Here is a 25,440-nt window from a genome sequence, read left to right as displayed (position 1 = left end):
ATGATAAGAAATAGATACAAAAAATCACATCAGAATGGAGAATGTTTAGCATGGGATACTGTATGTTCGGTTTGCGGAAACAAAAATCATTGGGCCAAAGTCTGCAACAACAAAAATGAGAAATCAGCAAGACAGCTGCAAACACTCATAAAATAGAAAGAAGTCAGTAATAAACCAGGATGTCCAGGAGTACAAAGGAACCAGCATAAGCACCAAAGGCACAGCAACCTTCTGTACTCTGTAAATGCCTGCCAGAGGGACAATGAAGGGATATTTTTAAAACTTTGAACAAATGTCTTTTGACACTATCCAGAAACAAAGTGACTGTTGGACAGAGAGCTTCACAAAGCTTCTAATCAAACTCTCTAATTTCCCAAGTACCTACTCTCTGAAAGCTGAAGTTGAACACAGCAGAAGACAATTCACTTCCGTTATGTACTTCTATAAGATTTTTCCACTCTTGAAAAGTCCAACAGGACAGCCACTTTCTGGTGCAACAAAGGACGAACCAACTGTTTTAATAGCATATAATAATTCTAATATTATGCAACATGATGTTCACACAAATCGGAACAGAAGAAACTGAAGTTTTTTGTAGTAACAACAGAAGAACCTACTATCATAGAACTATCCTTGATTAGAGACCTTAAACTGATAATCATACATTGTGCAATTCAGGAGACCACAGTTCCAATAATATCAGTGCAGGTCTGTTAAATATGTACCCAGACCGTTTTGAGAGTAAATGTAATTTTGTGGGTGAAAATTGTATTGTCCTGAAACCAGACTTCTACCCTGTTATACATGCACCTAGAAAACGTTTCATGCCATATAAGAAATGAAATTGAGACTGAATAGAAAAATGTGCTGAAAGAAGGCATATGCCAAGTAACCAATCCTACAGAATGGGTCAGCAGTTTGGTTTACGTGCATAAAGGCAACAGAAAACTCCACCCGTTTAGATCTTAAAGATTTAAAAAAGGGTCATTATGAGATGCTATTACAAGATCCCTACATTGGAATAATTTGCACATAAGCTCTCTGGTGTTGAATATTTCTAAAAGTTGGATGCCAAAACCAGCAACTGATCCAACAAACCTTGTGCAGACTCACATTTTGATCGGTTGATGTCTCCAGATGTGTTTACCTAGAAAATGGACATGACCCCGGAGAAGTGCCCTGGTACTCTGAGGCTGATTGGTGATGTCATCGTCCATTGAAAAAAAAAAAAAAAATATTAAAAGCCAAGAACAATGCGAGATTTTTTTTTTATATATAGAGTAAAATTAAATGAAAACAAAAGAAATAAATTTCTTTTTTTTGTTGTTTGGTTTTTCTTTTTCACACAAATTTTAACTCTAAACAACAGTAATTTTTTTTTTTCTGTTGTATTCAATGGTGTTATAAATCTCAATATATTTCAGACCTATTAGTCCCTTTTCAAGAGAAGACAGTGGAAGAGTGTTCAAAATTGGAAAAGCAGCCGCAGAGTTTGCCACGTGATACCGCGAAATATAGAACAAAAAATGACGTTAGGAGAACGTTAAAATAAATCAGTTGGTGTTTGAAATACTTGTTGCGTTTGAGAATCAAGGGAGATGACTATTCAAGCAAGGGTTTTTCTTTGTTTGTTTTTTTTATTATTATTTTAATTATTGTTTTTCTTATGTTTTAAACTTATATTATAAAAGCGGAGCTCAATTCCAGTCTATTGTTTAGTGTGGGAGTATTTTTTGAAATAATTAAAGATTCGAGGATACGAAGTTGACCTACGTTTCTTGAAGAAGCAAGAATGTTGATGTGAAAATCTGGTTCTGAATTAATGCAAGTGCGAATATGTTTATAGAACGACGAAGCAGTAGTGTTTAAGTGCTCTTTAATGCAGTGGTGAAGCAATCTGGTAGTGCTTCTGATGTAAGATGCACTGCATTTAGCGCATTGTAGGTCGTAAACAACGTGGTTCTTAAAGCATAAACCTGTGTGTGATATTGGGCAATTAGAGAGTGAACAAGGGGAAGGTGTATGCGATGGATGTTTTCGGTTGAGCTGTTGTCTTAAAGTAGATCCAGTGTGGATGAGTTGAATGTTGAGTCCCTCGCTGCAGATGGCTTTTCGGATTGAAGATGAGATTTTGTCACTGAGAAAGGGTAGTTTTAGAAAACAATTGTTAGAGAAGGGTCGGGTGTTGCGTTTTTTCTTTTTAAGTGAGGATAGGATCGTATTAGGGTAGCCGTTTAGTGAGTGGGTCTGTAGGAAATTGTTAGTGTGTGTATGTTTGTCGGAGATGTTAGTGCATTTGTCTTGTATGCGTGAGATTTCGGCATGTGCATAGTTTAGTTTGTCCTTGAGAGGTAGTGCAGATTTGAAATGTTCTCTACTTGATTTTAAAATACAAATAAAAAAAAATGGTGCCATATGCACTGAATTCTACAAGAAACGTAGGTCAACTTCGTATCCTCGAATCTTTAATTATTTCAAAAAATACTCCCACACTAAACAATAGACTGGAATTGAGCTCCGCTTTTATAATATAAGTTTAAAACATAAGAAAAACAATAATTAAAATAATAATAAAAAAAACAAACAAAAAAAAACCCTTGCTTGAATAGTCATCTCCCTTGATTCTCAAACGCAACAAGTATTTCAAACACCAACTGATTTATTTTAACGTTCTCCTAACGTCATTTTTTGTTCTATATTTCGCGGTATCACGTGGCAAACTCTGCGGCTGCTTTTCCAATTTTGAACACTCTTCCGCTGTCTTCTCTTGAAAAAGGACTAATAGGTCTGAAATATATTGAGATTTATAACACCATTGAATACAACAGAAAAAAAAAAATTTACTGTTGTTTAGAGTTAAAATTTATGTGAAAAAGAAAAACCAAACAACAAAAAAAAGAAATTTATTTCTTGTTTTCATTTAATTTTACTCTATATAAAAAGAAATCTCGCATTGTTCTTGGCTTTTAATTTTACCTTATAATTTTCTTCAACAATGCTTCAAGCAAACTACAATCTACTTATATAAAATAGACAACAAATAAATAAAAAAACAAGCATAACAAGCACCTGCACAATCTAATGAGGATGTTTCAAGTGTGAACAGTGTGCAATCAAGAAACAGCAGATGCAATATTTTGGTGCAATCTACAATCAAATGGTAAGATCAAAGTGTAGTATCTGTTCTTCAGATGCTGCCCTTCCATTTCTTGTTCTGTTTCGGTGGAGGAGAAATCCTTCACGACTGAGACAATTTTTATTTTTGTACCTTTTCTCCACGTTAAAAAAACGACCCTGGTGTCTAACTCTGTCCCGTGGGGAGACATTGTAAATACGTACAATAGGCACCGCCAAAACTGGGGGAGCAGGTCAGTACTTTTTGACGGACCGTCTTTTTAAAAATCTACCAAAAATCAGGTAACTATCCGATCAATACGAAATTTTCAGCGATTATTAAGAGAAGAATGAACTTTATAACGGTGTACTTATTTTTCGTAAACGATATTTATATATATATATTTTTTTGCTTACAAAACCCCCCTTGTTTTGAAGTGGGAACAAATATGCTTAAAATAATCATCTGAAACTGAACAAAACATATTGTGTTGTTGTAAGGGACAGAATTATAGATTAAAAAAAAAAAAAAAAAATTGTTTGCATACCTTATTTTGACGTCTGAATATCAGAACTTCGATTGTGTTTAATTATCCCGTTTTTGAGTTTTGAAGTGTGAAATTCGGTGAATATGTTAAGTAAAATAATTAATTTAAGTTAAGCAAAACAAAAAAAAATTTTTTTTTAATATTTATACGAAAAAAGCCATTTTAAAATTTTTGATAAATAAATTAACAATTTTTTTTTAGCGAGCCGAATAATGCATGACCATTAGTAAACAGGGCATGCTTTGAAGAATCGATACAAAAAAAATCGATAAATATTGTGCCCTTTGTGTTAAAAATAACACCATTTTTTTCGATCCCATTTGAAAACGTTTGCCGCCTTTCGACTACGGTGGACCAAACGCGCTGAAATAATTTTTTTTTATTCTGCTTTAAATTGCCCCCCCCCCAATTTTGGGGAGCCTGGCCCCCACACACATACACATTAAAAACCAAACTCATACAAATGGTCACCCATCTGGTACTGGCTAGCCTCAGCTTAATAATACATTGAAATTTTCGTCACTGAAAAATAAGTTTTTTTGGCCTGTTTGGTCTTCCATAGTTTGCTTCTTATCAAACGCAAATGTAAACAGTGTCAATCTAGACTCTAGGTCGACGCGAAATAACTATTTACATATATGAATAAGTGGAATTATTTGAAATCCAGGTACTTATATTATAATATTTTTGCATATTCTCTTAGAAAATCATCCTAAATCTTAGTTAGACAATAAATAAATAAATTAATTATTTCAAAAACCTTTTTTTTTTTTTTTTTAAATATTTATGTACGTTTTTTGTGCAAGACAAAAAATGTCAATTGTTAACTTTTGGGGAAAATTTAACATTTAAAATTTAATTAAAAATAGTAGAAAAAGTTTTACATTATTCTGTTTTCTATATGATAAAATTCAGGGTTTTATCTTTCCGGAAAAAAAAAGTTACTCAGAAATAATGGATTTTAATAAATGTAATTTCGTTTTAAAAAACAACAACAACTTGATTTTGCGGCCATTTTTGGCGGTGCCTAACGTACAATCAAATGGTATGCACCCTGATTGCAACAAAGTAAAAGAAATAAAAATGTTACTCAATCCATTGAACACCACCAACCTATAGCATATGGGGCAGTGGGGCAGGGGCACCCTTCATCCCGCATCTGCCAGATCTCGGCACACTATTGATAGCTCTAAAAAAATAAATAAATAAATAAATAAATAAATAATAATAATAATAATAATAATAATAATAAATAAATAAATAAATAAATAAATAAATAACATGGCAATCAGTGAAAACAATAGGAATACAGACCCGATTACGCAAAAATTGAATTCGCGTACATCGTCCAGTGAAAATAATCCGGAATACAGACCCAAATATCCCTAAAAGTCAACTTTTAAAAGGTAAAGTTGGTACTCTAGCGCACATTTCATTGCCCTTGGATTGTAAATGTCGGGTGACACAACTTGAAGAATGCGTATTTAAAAAAAGAAAAAATTGGAAAAAAAAAATCGTATTTATATATTTTGTAAATGTCGGATGACGAAACTCGAAAATAACCATAAATATGTACATAAAATAATCGGAGAAAGCGAAATAAAAAAAAAAAAAAAAAAAAAAGGCGAAATTCAAAAAGGCTAAACTGCTTAAAAATGGCTAAATTCATAAAATTTGGCCTAAAAATTTCGAGTGGTTAAAAAATGGGAGAACAATTTATTTAAACGTTGCATTAGAGAAAGAGCAGAGCACAGCAAGCACACAGCAGTGCACACTGCACACCCCATAAATATTTAAATTGACATTTTCTTAGTCTGATATCCATTCGATAATATTCCGCTTAAAAAATCGAAAATAAAAAAAATATAGAGTCGGGGGGGGGGGACGAAGCTTCTTCGGACTCACCGTTTTTTTTTTTTTTTTTTTAATGCAATTTAAAAAGTTTTCTAAAACTTTTTTTTAAAAGATCATTCATCATCGACACATGACATTTCGACATCCCTTGCTTACTCCAACGTACTCGATCGAAAAGGTTTTTTTTCCAACATTATTAATTCAAAGACGTTTAATTTTTTATCCATTTAGATATTGCGGTTAAAAAGAAAATAATAATTTTACTAGTAATATTCAACACACACAAAAAAAAAAAAAAAAAAAAGCCCAGTTTTATTTCCTCCTCTTTCGTTTTCTGCGAATCTGCTTTTCCAGTCGCCATCTTGAATGTTGACTTCCACCCTTACCTCGCCTCCAACTTTTAATCTCCACATCTTACAATCGTTTTTTCTTTGAAATTAGATAAGTCATTCGGAGGCAGGTTTTCAAGCAAAAAAGTAAGTATTACTTTAATTCAATCGCCTTTTTCTTTTTTTTTCGGGGAGAGGTTTACTACAGGGATATTTGAACAGTTGTGTTTTCAATTGGTTTAGATATTGTCAGGAAGAAAACGGGCATTTTGCAGTGTAGAAAACAAACAAAAAAATTATCGAAAACAAATATATAATAAATAAATGTTGCTAAACGCAACATAAGTTAGCAGATATGCAGTTTACGTTGTAAAGATAGCCTCTAACCCTTGCATGACTAAAAGGGACAGCTTTTAAAATTACATACGCGTGCCACAGTTTTACCCCCCCTCCCATATGTAACATGATGTAACTGTAATTTAATTTAATATTATCATCCTAACTCTTTTATCATTTAAAAGAAGAAGCTTCAAATTAACTGCTAATATTTCTTTAAAAAATTACAGCATACAAAAATAATGAAAACGCGAGACAAAAATCGTGTTTACATTATCGATGATTTAAAACAACGTTCCTATGTAGTGACGCTTTTGAAGCCGTAAACATACCCATGTTTTAAAAATCTAGCAAAAATCAAATAGTAGTCATATTTTCCTGAAAATTTCTATATTTATTCCTTATGAAATAAACATACATATCAAAAGTAGGTTTCGTTAAATATATTAGAGGAATTTTTTTTTTTAGGTACCCCCCTCCCGTATTTTATATTACAAAAACTAAACAAAATAAATGTAAGTCAATAAAAATTTCAACATTTTTTAAATCTGAAAAGATCAAATAATTAATATATATATATATATATATATATATATATATATATATTGTCGATATTTCCTACCGACGAGTGGGGGGGGGGGAAGAAAAGACGTTTAGCTTGCAACAAAAATTACCTCGTTGCTTACAAGCAAACGTATTCTTGTAAATATAACGCGCTGTTAACAGTTGTCGTACCGGTCTGATAGATCTCTAACAACGACAAGAACAAACTACAACAACAACAAGCCTACAAAGGTGACTCTTTCTATAGTCTCAATCTCTCGTTCAGCGAGATAAACGAGACTGGAATGTCTATTTAAGCTATTAGGAATAGAATCCTATTTTCTTCATTAACAAACACCAGGCCGGGCCGTTCACACCCATGAGTGTCTTTCCCTTCCCACCGAGCCACCCTTTATAAATAATAACGTACATTATATATTTTAAGAGTAAGCAAATAATGCGATAAAAATGTTAACATCATAAAATGGCGTTTTCTGTGAGATTTTGATTTCTAAATGCTCGTAATGCGTTTGTACTAAGAATTTTTTCATGAGATTTGAAAACTAGCCAGAAGAGATGTCACTTTTAATAGTTTTGGGTGTCCGAAATACACTTGAGCACTCATTATTCTGTTGTGTTAAAAAAAAAGATTTCAACATGACATGTATGGAAAATAAAAAAATAAAAATTTCTTCGATCACCCACTATTAAAGAAAACAATCTTTTTGTTTTAATCTGTTAAAAGAATAATTGCATGTGGTTTTCTCTTGTGGTCAATAGCAATATAAAAATATGATATCCGGAAAAAATAATGTTTTAATTTTGAGTGTAGACTGTAGTATTAGTAATAACATCATCACCAGCAGCAGTAGCGATAGCACAGCCACTGTAAACAGACTTTTTTTTTTGTTGTTGATTTTTATTCCAGATCAAATTTTCTTTTAAATTTAAAGTCTGATTATAAAAAAAATTTCTTACATGTTTAGTTAGAGATATTTTGTAATCAACCATATAAATATTTAAAAAATTTGACCACTTAATTTTTTAAATATGTGTGTGTGTGTTTGTTTTTTTTTTTAATATTGTGTTTTTGCTTTGAAAAAAAACGAAAATGTAACTGAATGATCTTTTGGGTTCACGTGTACGAGCAGTACAACTCCTTTCTATATATTTTTTTAATTTTCGTCTTTCTAACAACGTTTTCAGTGGATTATTATTGAATGGAAACTAATGTACCCGATTATCAAAAGAAGAAAAAAAAAAGAAAAGAAAAATCGATATTTAAATATTTGTAGGAAGTGCTTAGTTAAGAAATAAAAACGGGAGAAAAAGACACGAAATGTAATTAAAAATAAAAATCCAATTTATTCAAAATTTGTGAACAATTTGTCAGCTTTAACAAAAAGTTGTTTCTTTGTTTTTAATATTTAAATAGGTGGGACAAAAAATACTTGATACTTTTCCAAACATTGCATTTTCTGTTAGAGTGATGTCACTTGTTTTAAATAACATTTATTTTTGTCTGGTTGTCATAATTCTTGTAAAGTTTCGCAATGGGTGTCAAATGCCCTCTTTAAAAAGAACAAAAAACTCCCTTAATCGTACTTCTTTAGCCCTAACAATAATGCTAAGTCCAAGTGGCAAAGCTTCCCAAAATTTCTTGGTAAGCTACATATAAACATAAAAAAGATCTTTCCTTAAAGGAAAGTGCACATGATTTATCTCCCATAAAAATTATATTGGTCAACTGTCCTAAAATGCTAGAATGGTCTCAAAATGGTGAATTATTTTATATTCATGTGAAACCAACCCCCACTCTAAATTCTAAATTTGTTTTTGTTTTGTTTCTATCAAGTCTTCAGGATGTCCACATGTAATTTCCTTTAGCCCTATCAGTAACCCAACGTCAGAGTGGCAACCTCCCCCACTTTCTCATAATTGCACAAAGACCCTCTTAAAACTACACATCTTTTAGAAAAATAAAAAAAAAAAAGCACCCAGGATTTATCTACCATAGAAAAAAAATCAGTCAGCTGCCTTAAAATGCTGAAATGGCTCAAAATCGGGAATCATTTTACATTAAATTCTAAAATAATTTTTGTATATCTTTGATTAAAGTTTTTCAAGGTGTTCACACATAATTGTCAATAAAGGTAGAATCACATATTTTGGAGAGGTGGTCAGATAGGAAGGGGGTAACAAAAGGTATTAATTTATGATAATACCAAAGATATATTGCAATATATTAATTTTTAAACAGTCAGATTTCGATTTCAGATTTTTGTAAAATGCATTACAATTCAGCTTTGAGTTCTCTAACATCTTTTCTTTTAATGAATACATGGCATTTTTAAGGAATTGCAGCATATTTATGTGCATTTACTGCAGATTATTTGGAAACTATTAATTCCTGGCAATTTTCAGTAGCATATTTCCTTGCACAAAAATACTCTTATATTGCAAATTTCATTGCTTAATCTTGTGTTTTAACAAAATCATGATCCAAAAGCATATCTCTTGATTACTCCTGCTTTCATTATTTCATCTACCACCTCTTTAAATAATTTCCATTTCTGAATCTGTGTCCCATAAGATCTTAACTTAATAGTGTGATGGTGATCACCAGTCTTCAATTACACCTTCATGGTTAATCCCAACTCTTTATCAATGTTGGCTATTACATTCTGGTTAGCTATCAGTAACCACCTTTTGTTGAGAATACTTTGTCCTTCATTCTACCATATTTATGCCCAACTTTTTCCTCACTCAAATTCTCCTGGTGAATTTGTCTAACCACTCAGTGGTTTGGCATATTTCAAGTGCTCTCACTTGTCTTGCATATCATGTTGGCTATTAACTTCAGGGTCAATTTATTTCCCTTGGCCATGGCTTTTTTTATTATGTCCACCTCCTTTACCTCTCTATGCCTTCTGTCTTGGCATTTTTCATGCACAGGATACTGCCGTCCTTCATATCAGTCTGTAGAGTAATAACCCTGGAACTTCCCTGAAACTTGTCTCATCTCTTTCTACTTTGACCTTTGTCAGACATCCTATTTGTAGGGTACAGCTAAAGTTATGTCTTTTGCGATGGTCCTTTCCATTGCAACCACCTTGCCCTTTCATAGCACAGAATCTTCTCACATGGCCTGTCATATTTCTGTATTAATACTTCAATGAACTGCAGTTCATGGAAAATAATCCTTCTGGCCATATGTCTAACAATTGACTTGTTGAGTTTTCAATGGGGCCACCAAGCTTTTTATTTTGCATTGGATGGCCCATAGGAATTTTCCTGAGGCCTTTGTCTTGAGGGCTGGGAGTTTTGCTCACGGTTGTCATCCCTATCCCATGTAATTTGCTCCTTATTGCCACATACAGCCTATCCTAATATCTAAATTGGGCATTACAGCTGTAAATCAGCAATACTTTTTGATTATTCAAGCAGTTCATTGCTTGGTGCCCTTTGCTTTGAGACATTCAGCATATTGGCTCTAACTCTTATTTCTCCTTGAGACACCTTCTTCCTCTCCCAGTTCTCACTTCCAACTCCATTCTCCAACTCCAATTTTTCTGCTCTAACTTAAGTTGGGTTTGCTGCTGCCACTCCTTTATCCTTTCTCATTATAAGGCTACATCTTTTCTGATGCTCCCAATTCACTCATTAGCTTCTCACTAAAGTTGCAAGTTTCAACCAAAGTATGTTATTGACTCCTTAATAACTCTCTGTGGACAACTTATTTGGATATCTTTATTCAGAAAGGCCAATAATGTCAATCGTTCAATTCTCTCTCCCAGCTCCCCATGGTTACAAACCTTGTGAGATTCTAGTCAGTATTGATCATTTGTCTCTTATTAGCAAATCATCGAATTATCGATTTTTGGAGTTCTGTCTAGGGGTGCTTATTATTCTTTTCTTCTGAAGCCATCCGTGAAATTCCTGAGGCTCCCATTATACAAGGGATTCTGTTTTTTACTTCATTACTCAACTGGCTTGCAATCATTTATTGTGTCATACGGGATTTTTCCCTTATAAATTATTGTTCTCTCACTAATGTTAGCTAGTTAGATACAGGTATCTAGCCAAATTTATCTAGTGAGATATTTTTGTTCAACTCATTGAGTTCAAAGAATAAAAGAGAGAAATAGAAAAGAAATTACCCATATAGACGTATGATTGGGTGTTCACTACATGGGTAGTGATTATCCCAACCATTATGCTAGTCCAATGTTGTTGCCTGATCCAATCAGCATTGCTAAAAGAAATTCTCCCTCTAAACAAAATTCAACATTCCAGTTCATAAACAAATGATTTGTTTTTGCTTTTTGGAGATTACAAGTAGTACTTATTTTCATAAGTCGAGATTTTTTCCAGACGAAATCGAAAAACATGTCCAGTTAACATAGTCCTTTAGCTGGTAACTAATCTCAAAGGACCCAGCTTTCCCAGATAAACTGCAGCCCTCAGAAAGACCAACTGCCTTCTTCTCCACTGCCTCTCTTTATCTTCTGGAATCCTTTCATCCTGACTGAGTCTGGTCTTTGTTAGTGGTTACCGTTTAACTGCCATAAGTTGACTACATCTGCATTCAAAGAGGCTCATCTGCAAATAATATTTAACATCACTCAAACAGGTTGATCCCAACATGATCCTTGTTCAATGATATATTTGATTTCAAACAAACAAAACATATCTTTGGTGATCAGACACCAGTCAGAGATATTTTCAGTTCCATGTGACCTCCCCAATGTTCCTTTGACCTTATCACCTACAATGTTTGTCATTCTTATGACACTGAAATCTATACTGTTTCAGCATATGAAGACGCATACACAGCCACCTACCTTGAAAATGCTGCTGTGAAACCTGACATAGTTATATGGAATAAGTCAGAGAGAGTTGCAACCTTGATGGAAGTGAGTGTTCCTAATGATGGCGGTCTTAACAGAGCTGAAAGAGAGAAACAGACCAAATACCAAGGTCTCATGTATGATATGAAAAGAAACTTGAACTTAAAGGGGATATCGATCATACCAGTTATCAGAGGTGCCACAGGACTTATGAAGAAGAACCTGAAGTCCTACCTAACTAATATTCCTGGTGAACCAAGTGCAAAAGAGATTCAGACAATTGCACTTAAGGGAACAGCAAGGATACTAAAAAGAGCTCTCGGTTGGTTTCAATAAAAAAGCGGGGCAATGTTGGCAGCTGGTTTGGCTGCCCCATACCCGGCATTACAATCTTCAAAGGAAGAAAAAAAAAGAGATAAACACATCATATTTATTTGGAAATCAATGTTGCAAAGAAATGTGCTTATTATAATTGTTTTATTTTCAAAGATCAACAAAAAATTATTTGTGTTTTTAGAAAAAATTACTTTATACTTTTTTAAAACAGAAAAATGATTACATTTAAGATTTCAATAATTTTTGTTTTTCAATTATATTATCTAAGAAAAAGAAGTTTATTAATTTATGAATTTCATAAATAATAAATTTATGTAATTTTTTTAATAAGAATGTAATAACTTCAATTTTCTCCATAACCTACAAAGAACAAATGTATCTAAGTTAATGCTTTCAAAAATAAGTGCATTTACACAAGCTCAATATGTTCAAAATAATTTTATTTACACAAAGAATATGAAAACATTTCTTTTACTGTACGTAATTTTTTTTATATTTGCAGGATCTCCAGCAATCAACACAAACACATCGATTATTGGATTTAAATGGATCTTCATTCCTTTGGTAACTTGAAATATCAAAATGTCTTAAAAAATATTTGGAAATATTTATTTAAATTGCTTTTAGTTAAAACGTCTGAAACAAATCATTTTGGTTTTATGAATTGTGTGATTTTTTTATCAAATCAAACTTGGTGAAAATCTATTAAAAAATTTCCTTTTCATGTGAATATGTATTTTTTTTCACTCAGTTTTTAGTAAAAGACTTGCTGGAACAAGGGTGCATGATACTAAAGTACCCATGGGTAATTTTTTTTTAAATATAACATTTAAGAAACTCAAAATACTTAAGAAGAATAAAATAAACATCCGGCTAATGATGACATTTTAGCCTAATTCGAGAATTTATAGAGTCATCTATTGCAACATTTATAATTATTTTTATTAACTGCATCTAAGATTTAAATTTTATTGTTCAGTCACATGAATAATATATATGATATATATAATATATTATAAGCATAAAAATTATATGATAGGTTTGGATGTATGAATAATATTTCACTGAAACAAAAAATTTTTTTCAGTTCAATAGATTATTCCTACAATTTCATATCCATAGATCATGGCCCAAAAGTATTTTTTCATCTTAATATATATAATAAAATTCAGAAACAAGTAAACTTGAAGTCAGATCAAGAGAAATCATATTCTTGTAAGTTAATGTACTTTTGTTTTAAAGAAGCCATACCTTTTGTGCTATATGTAGCTTTTCCTTAACAATGGAATCCTCTATGTTGACGCATATGCAAACACATACAGAAGATAAACTTTGTTCTTGTGAAGTATGTGGTTCATCTTTTACATGCAATTCACATTTAGTGAGGCATATGCGAAAACATACTGGAGAAAAGCCATATTCTTGTGAAGTATGTGGCTCTTTTTTTACACAGAAATCAACTTTGTTACAGCACATGAAAATACACAGTGGAGAGAAACCATATGTTTGTGAAGTATGTGGCTCTTCTTTTGCAAGGAAATCTAGTATGTTAAGGCACACACGAACGCATACAGGAGAGAAACCATATTCTTGTCAAGTATGTGGCTCTTCTTTCTCATGGAAATCTAGTATGTTAAGTCATATGCGAACACATACTGGAGAGAAACCATATTTTTGTGAAGTATGTGGCTCTCCATTTGCTGACGAATCACAGTTGTTGAAGCACATGCGAGCACATACTGGAGAGAAACCATATTCTTGTGAAATATGTGGCTCAGCATTTAGTGATAATACTACGCTATTGAATCACAGGCGAATTCACACTGGAGAGAAACCATATTCTTGTGAAGTATGTGGCTCTTCTTTTGCAAGAAGATCCAGTATGATACAGCATATGCGAACACACACCGGAGAGAAACCATATAGTTGTGAAATATGTGGTTCTTCTTTTAGATTGAGAGGACATTTATTGAACCACATTCAAATGCATTCTGAAGAGAAACGATATGCTTGTAAAGTATGTGGCCATTCTTATAGATTGAAACGGAGTATGTTGCGACACCTGCAAACACATAATGAAAAGAGCCGTTATTCTTGTGCAATATGCAATTCGGCGTTTACATTTAAGTCAAATCTGTTGAGGCACCAAAGAGCACATACTGGAGATAAGGCATGTTCTTGTTAACTATGTGGCTTTTCTTTTACAGTAAAAACTACACTCTTTAAACCTATGTGGGCACACAGGGGATAATTATAGGAGCAACTGAACTCATGTAAAAGAATTTGAAGAAACTACCTGGCAAATATACCCGGTGAATAATGTGAAAGAGGGATTCAAACAATTGCACTTAAAGGGATGGTCAGAATCTTAAAAAGATCTCTTGGTTGGGATATCTGAGTTAGCAGGTAAATGTTTGGCATCCGGTAGGCTGCCTGATCCCCAGCTTGAACAAACTGATAAGAAAAATAAAAAAGAGATAAACCATATTCTTGTGAAGTATGTGGCTCTTTTTTTAGTGAGAAAGCCATTATGTTGTGACATGCGTGACACATCTCATATAGAGTTCGAGTGTTAGCCCTAGGAAGGGTAGGGCTTAATTTCTGAGAACTATGACTGAAGGGAAGTGAAACAAAAGGAGAAAAGCCAGTCAGTATTTCTTTTAGAAAGAAGGAACACTTGATGAATATACTTTGTGAACCAAGTGCAAAATAGATTCAAACAGAGTCAGTAAAGCAATTTCCATTACAAACATTTTGGACAAGACCGACTCATAAATGTGATGGGAGCTCCAAAAACATTCCACAAAAAAGCTGCCAGAAATATACTAATACCTTCCATAGTAAAATGGAGGATTTGAACAACATGGCAAATATTTTAAAAGCTACCATAGAACTATATAGATAATGAAGGCTCTATAGATTGGTTTCTAATGAGATGGCTACTGCACAATGTAACACAATAAAGTGTGTAAATAACTATACTGCTAAAAGTTTGAATATCTCCCTTTCTTTTTAGATGAGGTCAGTTTTATAAAGCAAGAATCCACTTTTATTTTATTCGTCTCCCGACAAAGGAAAAATTGACCCTAGTACTTCACTCTTGTTCGCTTTTTTTGCACTTTTCTCAATATTCACAACTTGTATTTTTTTTTAAATTTTGCACAAACAATAGTCATGGTGAGAGTAAATTTTTGCCAGAATGGATTTTCTGAGATAACTCTTGTTGACCCCCCCCCCTCATCCTGAAGGCATGATAGTGATAAAATTGCCCCAAACTTGTTCATCTATTCATTTGTTCACACTTTTATTTGATAAATATGTTTTGGGTTTAAAAAAATTTTTTTGCATAAATATGAATCATGATAGTAATTTTTTTACTCGTGGAGGAGTACCCCACATGCCCGGCTTATGTTTTCAATAATTTTTGACTCTATGGAATAAAGAAGCTTTTTTATTTTACAATTTTATCTGTTATATTAAAAAATATTTTTATACTTTTTGTAAAATACTGTCTTCTTAGCAAAAGTACTGTTTGTCTAGCCACAATCAATGAATTTATTGCTTTACTGGCAGATAAATAGTTGAATGAAGTTATCGATGTGCAGTGTATTACTACTGACAGAATCCATTAAATCAAACTAATAGGCGGCTCAATTATATTTTTGCCTGCATATGTCTCTAAGTTGACCTTAGTGATGCCATAATGTTTCATAAGGAACTGATAGACGTCCTTCAAAAATATTAGGCGATAATCTCTGTCTTTACTAGAACTATCACCAAGGCACATATTTTAAGAGTTCTGCTGTTCAAGAGCTGAAAGTTCTTTAACCTATAACAGACAACATTAGATGATTGCTATGAAGCAGGTGAAGATGTGCAGAAAGCTTTTGACAAAGTTCACAGAGATGTGTTATGATAGACGATGTGGATGTAGAAGAATGACTTGATTTTCTTGTAGATTGTATATATAAATGCCAAAGTCGGAATTCTCCAGAGACCTCTCTTTACTCCTGTACATCTTAGACCTAGAGGTATTTTCAAGAGTTACAGTCAGCTTTCCAAACTGATTACAAAAAAACACCCGACTAGCTGAAACCACCGTCAATAATTTTCCCCACTCCTTATTTGTGCCCAAATCAAAACATAGATTCCATGAACAAAGCTTCTTTCTTAGAACTGCACGCCTATGGAACGCTGTTCCGCTTGCCTGTTTCCCTCCTGACTTCAACCTGGATGTCTTCAAGTCCAACACAAAAAAGTTCCTGATGAACCGCCCCCTAAGTAATGACACTTTACCAATTCTCCAATACTATTGCTACACTATCCCTTTGATTACTGTACACACAATAAACCTTATCCCCGAGTGGCCATTGGGCCTTGATAAGTGGTGGACTCCATGTAAATAAAAATAAAAATAAAAAACTTAGCTACTATTTAGAATATTTAGAACAGCTTTAAGACAAATATATGAAATAAAAACAGTCTGGATGTCTGGTGATTAGTTATGAGCTATAATCATTAACTCAAGTCATTATTCTTGTAAAAACGGCCTGGAGGTCAAGGATTTATTGTTAAATTAACCTAAAATCAAAGTGATTTATTATGTTATATAAAATTACACTTGTTCTGTGTGATAAGATACAATATAACTTGTGAATATTTGGGGCTCACAAAGCAACTAATCTTTTTGCAATAACTTTTTTTATTTTTTACATTTCTTTAAATATTTTTTGTTTTAACAATTCTGTCATCACAAAATCATATTTTTTTATATTTTTTAAAAAATAATTATTAAACATTTTTTTACACTTCTGTTATTATAAAACACTAAAAATATAAAATTTTAATTTTTAAATATCTTAGAATAATTTTTGTAATGTCTATACAAGTTTAATCACATAATTTTGTCATAAATAATGTATGAAAGTTTTTTATTAACACTTCTTGCATTATGACAAAAAATTAAAAAACAACTTATTTTAAATATTTATATCACAAGTTTCTTATAAAGAATAAATGAAAGAAGTGTTAAAACTAAATGAATTTTTGAAAAGAAAATATTTCCATATGAATATATTTTAAACATTTAAAAACAATTATAACACAAGATATAAAATAATTTTTGGAAATAAGATATTTCTATATAGTTTCATATTTTGTTTCATGCTTAGTGATTTTTGTTTCATATTTACATCAACTGTATCCATTTCTGCCATCTTTGTTTTGTGAGCACATTGTTGGAGATTGCCCCAGTTTAAATGTTGACATCCATCTGTGAAAATCTTTTAATTAATGCATGTCATAATCGTTTATTCTTTGGATGAAAATTGGAAAAGAAGGTTTACAAGTTAAAAGTAAGTATTGCTTTAATTTTTTTAATGTCTAAATCAGCAGTTACCAAACTTTTTTACTACGGGCCAGATAACTAAAAGAATAACCCATGTGAGCCGCATAACCATTCTATTCAATACTTGCAAGCCAGAACAGAAGCTCTGAGAAAAAAGACGAAAAACGAAGGTGGTGCATGTGCAATGAATAACAACAAAAGCAACCAACATGTTTATTTAATAAAAAGTTATCAAAGAAGGCAACGACAGCAAAAAGATACATCAGACACATATCCGAATCTTATAAATTAAGCAGCAAGAAAGGTTAGTGAGATTTGTGAATCTTTTTTTAGTAGCCATAATGAAAGGTGAAAAAAGCAAAATCTGAAAATCAAAAACCATTGAATTAAAGACGTAATCAAGAAGAAGAGGATTCAGGAGTCACTGGTGAAGCTACAGCTCACCAAAGGTAGGATAGAGGTGGGATAAATTTAATGACTAATTCTAAGAACAAAGCAATCAGGTCTCCGCAAGCATGAAAATCTAGTATTCCAAACATAATATTCAAATTGAAATTTTATCACAAAGTTTTGTGTTTCATATGTTTATCAAGCAAATTCAAGTACCGTTAGCAAGCCAAATGAACTGATGTTGTGGGCCGGATTCAACCCATGGGCTGTAGTTTGGTGACCCCTTCGTTTAAACAAATGTTTCCAGTTAGTTTGGATTTTGTCTGGAAGAAACTAGTATTTATGCAGAATACGAACCATATTGAAATAATAACATTATTTAGAAACACATTCTTAACTTGTATAGGGGCCATTTGAACTCTTTTGTACTTTCACCTAATGGTCTAATTAAACAAAATATAATGTAAAAATTGAATTTAACTTAAAAATCCTATGTAAAAATTAGCCAGGTCCATATTCTGCATGAGTGCGAAAACTACCACTACTAAAAATACAAGTATCTCTGATTGTTTGGTTTAATATTGATCATTGAATAGTGAAATTCGATCCACTTTCATGTTGGGTGGGATAGTTTAAAAATAAAGGCCCGTTATAGTTTTTGCGTTAGACTCACTCAGTGTTAGACACAGGCTTCATATTCACAGCCTGTCAACTCACCACAAATAACAAAAAACATAAACCTAGTGGACTAACAAAGGAACCAGTGACTAGCAGGAGAGGAGCAGCAACAGACACGTCACCCAAACCTGAATGAACATGTTACTGAGAAAAAATAAGGAGTTCAAACAATTGGTCATAGGAGAGACGTTGCTAGTCAATCTTTGTTCTATCATTATTTTCATGGAAGTACTCAACTGAGCTTCAATCTATGGTCCCTCCCTGACAAAGATTCACAAGTACTCGTCTGGCTACCACCACTGTGAACAATTTCCCTCCTCTATCTGTGCGTAAAACTAAATGTAAATTCCATGAACACAATTCATTTCTTTTCCAAGAACTGCCCACCTGTGGAGCTCTGTACTGTGAAACTCATTTCCAACTGATTACAACATGGTCATCTTCAGATCCAATGTAAACAAGTTCTTGTTAAGCCGTTTTAAATAATACAAATTCTACCAAATTTCCATCACTACAAATCACTTAGCTGTTGTTTCACTGACCACTTTACACTCATTAACCTTTATCCTTGAATGGTCTTCAGACCTTGATAAGTGGTTACTCCCTTATACAAAACAAAATAAAGCATGTGCCTTCTCTAACCCATGGACAAAATCACGTTTTATGTGGTAAGGGAGGCAAGAAAGTATAAACTAATTCTGACAATTAGACCAAACTGTCCTGCCATCTAAAATGAATTCTGCAAGAAATTAAGAAAATATGGATGCCCAGAATGAGCCAATGTTCCAATTTTACATCTAAACAAAGACCCCAGCAAAGAAATGGTGCAAACTTCCTGTGGCTTTTAATTGGAATTTTCAAGTTCAGGTCATATCTTAAGCTGCAGGAAAACTTCACATGAATATTCCCAGATTAAATTTTGATAGTAAAACTGAAACCCACTTTTAAAATCCAAAACTTTTTTTGAAGAGATAACTGTGATGAATTTAAAATACAAATTACTTCAAATAATAAGAGAAAATAAAAAAGTTTTACCTTTTTTTTAAATGGTTCCTGTTAACCAAAAAACATTTTTATGTTCCTGAATTTTTCTAATGAGGATTGATAATTCATATTATTTAAATTCTTCAGACTATTCTTCAAGTGTATGTTATCAAGCTCAGCAATCTTGTCAAATGTGGGAATCTGTACAAGATTCTCAACAAAATATGTAATAATATGTAGTAATAAATGTTTTCATTAGAAACAAAACAGGTTTAAGGCTCCTAAAATTGGCGCTAGAATTGTCCGTGGTATAGTGGATAAAATACTTGGCAAAATTCAGTTGTAAGTTACATTCTTTTGGATGTTTGCGTTTCAATCCTCGGTGCGGGTGATACTCAAAATTACAATTGTAAATTATTTAGGACTGAATGAGTGACAGACAAAAACATGGATTAAATCAAGGATCCTGTTTAAAATTCTGTGTAGATTCTCGATTTCAACAAAAAGATTCTAGAATTTAACAAACATTCCTACGTTCAATAACGTACACCTAAAGAAAGAGACTACATCGATCGAAATGTGCAAACAACTGTCAACATGAGATGAGCCGTCCAAAGAATCAAAATAATATGAAGTATCTATTTTTACTATGTTGAATGTTTTATATTTTTTGTAATTATTATAATAGTTATAGTAATTTAAAAATATAATAAAATCTTCACTTTGTTTTTTGTTATATAAGATGCACTTGTCTTGTTGACAACTGAAAAGAACTTTCTTTTCTTTCCTCAGTCTACATAACATCAGGCAGAATTTCTATGAACAGTTTCTTTCCAAGAATGCCCGACCTTTGGAAAACATTACAAGGTCACTGATCTCCTGTCCAATACAGCATGGCTGTCTTCAAACTTAGTCCCAATAAGTACTTTTAATAAACCGCCCCTGTAAGTAATCTAAATTTATTCCTTATAGTAGTTTGGTAGGGAAATGTACACATACAGACACACAGACAATTTCACTTTTATAGATATATAGATTAATAATTTTCAATCCTCTCATAACATGCATCATTCAACCAAGGATTAACTAATATTGAAGAATGAGAAATGATTGCATTGAATCTCTATTTATAGCAGTTCTTAACTGTTGGGAAACCAACTTGAAGTTATCACATGTTTTGAGCAGTAAATACTTTACTAGAAAAGAATTGAATTTCTATCTGAAAGGTCATTGCGACATTCAGTGTTTTCAAATGTTAAACAGTAAGCAACAATCTTATGGGTGTTATGTGCATTTCATAATTCACATCATACATATATGTTCTGCTTTCTTCACACATTCATATATGTATAGTCCAGACAAATAAGATCAAACATCCTGTGCAGCATTATTGATCCATGTTTTTATGATGTTTTCCCTTTTGGCAAAATATAGTCCTCAAGCATCCTAGCAATTACATTTCTAAGAACCTTGTGCACTGGGAAACACAAAACATGTTACAGTTATACAATATATATGATAAAGCCTAGTTTTAGGGATTAAACAAGTCAAGATTGGCTAGTTAGAAGCAAAAAATACAAAGCTATCATAGTAGCTCCCAATGTACAAACATATAGCAATCAAATCGGAGATAATCATAATATTAAACTAAATAACGAAAAGCAAATATCAATAACAGACAGACAACAAAGAAAGTAATGAGAAATTGAATTTCAGACAATGTGATGTACAAATGTTGCATTAGATGCATAGTAAATAAATGCAGAAAGAATAGATATTGGTGTAGACTTTGCATGTGTATCACCAAACATTTGAATCAGTTATAGTCAATGGCTGCAAACTAAGTTTTTAATTGGTGTGAGAATCAAGGCTATAAGTGACCATTAGTAGTTTGTATTCATGTAAACCAAAGTGATAAATGTCTAAAAACGAAGTCAATCACCAAAGGTCAAAGCATGAAAACTCATGAAATATAATTTATCAGATTGGAAAATAAGTCTTATCAAATTACTGAATATTTCTTAACATTGGTATAAAAAAACTGAGTAATTTTCTCAACTTAAATTATAAATACTTAATTCCCAATTCCAATACGATTCTGATTCCAATTCTTTATAATTCTCTAAATATTTAACTATAAGATTGTTATTTTCCTTGATTTTTGTAAAAAAAAAAACAGCACATGTTAAATATGTAGATATTTTCCTAAATGTCAAAATACACTTGTGGAGAATGATCTATAAATTTTAAGTTTACTGATATTTTAAAATCAATAAATATTTATTATTTTATCATTATTACCAGCAATGGAAGATTTTGTTTTCAACAAAATCAAATAAAAAACACAATTAAAAGAATCGTTTTGGCATTAGAAAATAGGCACCAATTTTTTCGCTTCTTATACCGATTTTGATACCCCCCCCCCAATTTTTTTTTTTTTTCCGATTCCCGATTCCGATGTATCGTCCCAAAACTAATTATAAGATTTAGATTTCAATAAATAAGGATTTGTGCATTTTTAGTTTTATTATGTTAAAATAAGCAAATTAAATCCGTATTGAAACAAATTTTCTCTTTAAATTTTAAATTTGATCAATAATGAAATTGTGGGATTTTTAATAAAATATTCTGTAATAACTTCAATTTTTCTTATTGGCCCATAAAATATAAACATAAGTTGATATTATAAAAAAATAAGTTTGTCTACACTTGCTCAGCTTCTTAAAATATAATTTTGTTTGTAAACAACATGTATAATATATTTAATGAAATATATCTCCTTTTTTTGTATTTTCAGGATCTCCATCAACCAAAACACAAATCCATTATTGGATTTTGAATGGCTCTTCATTTCAATGGTGACGTGAAATATGGAAATGTATTAAGAAAAATATTTGGAAATTTCTTCATTTAAATTTCCTGTTGTTCAAAAGTCTGAATATGAAATCATATTCTTGTGAATTATGTTTTTATCAAGTAAAAAATTTGGTTAAATTATCAAGAAAAACAATTCCATTTTATGTTCAGTCTTTTAGTAAAAAAAGACTAACTAAAACAATTGTCCAACATAGGATGCAGAATTCTAAACACCCAACAGAATAAAATAAAACTCCTGCTAATAATGAAAACTGAATTTAGAGCTTACTTAGACACTCCTGGATCCTTTAAAATATACAAATGTTTAAACACTAAAAATTTGAATTATTTGAAAGGTATAAAATAAAAATCTTGTTAATAACGAAAACTGAAATTAGAACCTAATAAGGAGTGAAGCAAATGTTTTGTAGGATTATCCATTAGCAATTTAAAATTTATTAATATTGGACCGAATTCTTACATTAGCTGATGTAGCAAGTACTAGAATATGGATTTATTTATTGTCTTAATTATAACCCAGTTCAAACGATCATTCCTACAAGTAAATATCCATAGATCATAGCATAGTAATAATTAGAGCTGTGACAACAGCATATCCTTTTCATTGTTTTGACTCTCGAGTATATATCCAACGCCATTAGACTCAGTTAATCAACCGTGATACTACATCACTCTGTAACAAGTACTTGAATTTCATAAGGATGAGATAGATTATTAATTTTTCACTGAAACACAAACATTGTCTTAATTATAATTATTTGAATAAGAAAAGTACACAGAAATATATTCTGCTCTGTTGGTAAACGTGACTATAAGTAAAATGATCTGTTGCTCCACTGGGTCACTAAATTGTTGGTCAACCTCTGTGTTGTCTTCAATGATATGTTGGCCCACTAATCTTCTGATAAACTGGTCTGGGCCACTTATGTGTTTGTCTGCTGGTGTAATAATATATTGGCCCATTACAAAATGAACTAGAAATAATATTTCTGTGAAGTCATATTTTTTACACTGAAATGCAACATGCAAACACACACTGAAAAGAAACCATATTTGTGTGTAGTATGTGATTATAAATTATATTATATTTTAGAATATGGAAAAAGACACAGATATAAATTGTGCTTAAACTGCTCAGTTGGTAAACATGTCTACCATTGTCCCACTGGTTTGTCGGACCACTAGTTCACTAAATTATTGGTCGACCTATGTGTTAATCTATTGGTCTGCTGGTCCACTAATCTGCTGGTAAACTGGTCTATTGGTTTACAGGTCTGTTGGTAAATTGGTCTGTTTTTCCACTGGATCACTAGTCTGTTGGACCACTTGTGTGTTGGTCTACTGGTCCAGTGGTATGTTTATCCACTACAATAACAAACTTAATTAGATGCATAATAGAAATAATATTCTTGTGAAGTCATATTTTTCATACTGAAATTCAACATGCAAACACACACTAAAAAGAAGCCATATTCTTGTGGAGTATGTGGTTGGTGTTTCACAACGAAGTCAAATTTAGTGAGCCACATACAAACTCATACTAGAGAGAAACCATATTCTTGTGAAATATGTGGATCTTCTTTCAGACGGAAATCCCATATGTCAGAACACATGCGAACACACAGTGGAGAGAAACCTTTCTCTTGTGAAATATGTGGCTCTTCTTTTTCATACAAATCAAATATGGTGAATCATAGGCGAACACATACGCATGAGAAACCTTTTTCTTGTATGATATGTGACTCTTCATTTTCACGCAAATCATGTATGTTGATTCATGCACGAACACATACTGGAGATAAACCATATTCTTGTGAATTATGTGGATCGTCTTTCACACAGAAATCACATTGGTTGAGACACGTTCGTATTCACACAGGAGAGAAACCATATTGTTGTGAAGTATGTGGTTCAACTTTTTCACAAAAAACACATATGTTGAGACACATGCAAACACATACATTAAAGATTATCCAATGAAATGAGATGAAAGTCGCTGTTAATCATGCAACATAATATATTACATAGAAAACATGTTCAGGCATGCAAAGACATTTTACCATAACAAAAAGGACGTATTTATTATTATTTATTTATTACTACTTGTTAAACATTTGCTTTTTATTATCGTTTTCTGTGTGTTATTCACTTTTCTTATATATACGTGTGTGGGTGTGTATGCTCTTACGTACAGTTCACTGTTATATGTGGTGTAGGTGTGTGTGTTCTTATTCTTCTACAGTTCTTTTGCCTTGGAAGTTTCCAAGACATGTATGTGCAAATGTAATGCGAACATACCTGATTGCCTTGGCCAGTGGATGATGCCTTCTTGGTCACTGGTCTTGCGGTGCTGCAGACAGATTCATAAATGAATAACAAGATGGAATTTAAAGCTTCAATCTTTTTTATTCAAGGCAAGTCTACATCTCGGACCCTGGTTGTCTGCATTCTCTGTTGCCCAAAACCACTTTCCCCATGTGGTCGTCAACTGGAAGCCTACGATCACAATTCCCATGTCGCCCCTTAATTTCTGGTACATTCTATCTAGGTCGTTCAAGGTTGATTCCTGTCAAACCTAACCTTCTGACCCTGCTAACTCGCTGATGGGAAATCAAAATATGCTTATATAACTTTCCATTTCTAAAACTACCTATATAGCAATTAAGCTGGGATTCCCAATACACATACGTTAAAGATTGTCCAGTGAAAGGAAAAGAAAGTTTCTGTTAATCATGTAATATAATATAATACAATATTACAATGAAAATGTGTTGAGACACACCCACATATGCTAAAAATTGTTCTGCAAAGGAAAAGAAAATCACTGTTTATCATACAAGATAATATTACACAAAAAATGCACATGTTGTGATACACAAATGCATACGTTAAAGATTGTCCAATGAAATGAAAAAAAAGTCACTGTTGATTATGCAATATAATATATTACACAGAAAACGTGTTCAGTATGCAAACACATATACATTGAAAAGAAAAAGAAAGTCGCTGTTGATTATTACACAGAAAATGCATATTTTGAGACACACAAACGCATACGCTAAAGATTGTTGAGTAAAAGAAAGAAAAAGTCACTGTTAATTATGCAATAAAATCAATTTATCACGTTTATCACCAGAATTCAATGTTTTCATAAAATAATTTGCTTGTGCAATTTCATACATTGCAAGGGTTTTTAAAAATTGAGCACAATAAAAATAAAAAACTGAAAATATTTGTTGATTGATGCCAAATAA

The 25,440-nt window shown here is 32.2% G+C and overlaps 1 long non-coding RNA gene across 1 annotated transcript in view; it reads left to right on the top strand.

Moving 5' to 3' along the window:
- The first annotated feature begins 5,794 nt into the window (after positions 1-5,794).
- Positions 5,795-25,440, top strand: part of LOC145242645 (uncharacterized) — a 19,991-nt gene continuing 345 nt past the window's right edge. Inside the window, exons 1-4 of the long non-coding RNA XR_013862785.1 lie at positions 5,795-5,992; positions 12,413-12,474; positions 20,102-20,253; positions 22,107-25,440. The exon at positions 22,107-25,440 is cut by the window's right edge and continues 345 nt beyond it. This is a non-coding gene — a long non-coding RNA (uncharacterized LOC145242645). The remainder of the gene's footprint in view (positions 5,993-12,412; positions 12,475-20,101; positions 20,254-22,106) is intronic.

This window comes from Euprymna scolopes, chromosome 21, assembly GCF_053919585.1.
Source record: "Euprymna scolopes isolate OS-2025 chromosome 21, ASM5391958v1, whole genome shotgun sequence".
Lineage (NCBI taxonomy): Eukaryota > Metazoa > Mollusca > Cephalopoda > Sepiida > Sepiolidae > Euprymna > Euprymna scolopes.
This window is presented reverse-complemented; position numbering and strand designations above follow the sequence as displayed.